Here is a 1,630-nt window from a genome sequence, read left to right as displayed (position 1 = left end):
ATATAAGGCTGTTTCCTGCCTCAGATATCAGGAAGTGTCCATTCATTCATGAAAATTACAGCGAAAACTAAAAAGAACTTTACGAGTTCAGAGATTGAAGTCCGTCTGTCAGAGATCCAGAAAAGAAAATCTCTCATTTTTAGCAGGTCAGCTGTGGAATAAAGAGCTGCTAAAAGTATAAACAACTGTGTTAAATCATTTTCATTTATTCAGAAGCCACACCGTTGCACATTTAAAATAATTTAAATGTACCTTTTGTGGACATCTTGAATTATTTATTTTTAGTATCCGATAGACCATCTTTTGTTAAATGTGAATCCCACCCCCATTTGTCAGACATTCAGGGGGTGGCAACTTGGGTAGCCAATCAGATGCCAGGGGTGGCACCCTGGCCGCCACTCTGCCTCCACCCCTGCATACAGGCCCTGTGTCCAAAACAGAGGGCCGGGTCCTCCGAAGGCCGAATTCGTCGGCCACATACGTCACAGCGTCGCGATGGAGGCCGTCCAAAACCGAAGACTCCTCCGATGCAGCCGACAAATGCATCCTTCTTTTAGCCTGAATTGAAGGACTGGTCTGATGGATCCTTCCCGGCCCACCATATCCCATAATGCATTGCGGCCTGACCGGAGATTTTTTTAATGCTAGTAATGGCGGACAAAGCGAGAGAAAAGAGTGCGTTTTAAATAAAAACATAGCGGTATAAAAATTAAAAATTTCAAACAGTTGTGTTTTAATACTTTTATCATTTGTAGAGACGTGCTTTTAAATTTTATTTTTGTCATAAAAAAGCGCGAAATAAACACGCATCTATGGCAGGTCCATTAGTTCTTCAAATTTCACATGTAAGTTAATTTTATTGTTTTAAGATATAAATAACACTAATAAATTAATATTTTTCTAACTTCGATCTAATTTTGCTTCTGTTTAGCATCGTCACTGCTAGGTGTCATGACGTATGCTGGGGTAAGGATGGGAGGCTAGACCGTCCAAATTCACAGCCTCTTTTTTTCCGGTCTTCCCGGTCTACCAAGGACCCGGTCCACCTCGCCCGGGTAGTCTGGGTCCTCCAAAGGACCTGGCCTGCTGTTTTGGACACAGCCAGGGCAAGCCCAATTGGATCCGACACAAATCTTTTGTATTATTTTTTTACAATAAATTAATATGTTTATTTCATTCAACAATCATATACATACTAGAAAATATATAATTTACAAGAAACAACGATCTAAACCAGAACAGAAGTCAATCAATAATTTGGACTTTTTAGAAAGTTGGAAAGTTATGATTTCAGGAAATAATAGAATCACAGATCGAAGGATTCCAGACATCAGGCTGGAATTGCTCCATAAAGGCTAATGCAAACACGCAGACCACGGATGAACCCTGGCCCGAGCGTTACAGTGCAAAAAGGCCATAAGTGTAAGTCTGTTTCAGGCAATAGCATTGAAATTCATTTAAAATTATTTAAACATATTTTATTGCTTTATGTGGCTTTGAAAAGCACTTGTCAATGTAGTTCAAGGATTTGTCTTAATGCTTTTAAAGTCCATTGACTTTTCTTTACTTGGCCTCAGCCTGCTGTCATCATCATCATCATCATCAAATCATATAGACAAGAACAACAAAA

Source organism: Austrofundulus limnaeus, unplaced genomic scaffold (assembly GCF_001266775.1).
Source record: "Austrofundulus limnaeus strain Quisiro unplaced genomic scaffold, Austrofundulus_limnaeus-1.0 Scaffold383, whole genome shotgun sequence".
In the NCBI taxonomy this organism is placed as follows: Eukaryota; Metazoa; Chordata; class Actinopteri; order Cyprinodontiformes; family Rivulidae; genus Austrofundulus; species Austrofundulus limnaeus.
Note: the sequence above shows the minus strand (reverse complement) of the source record.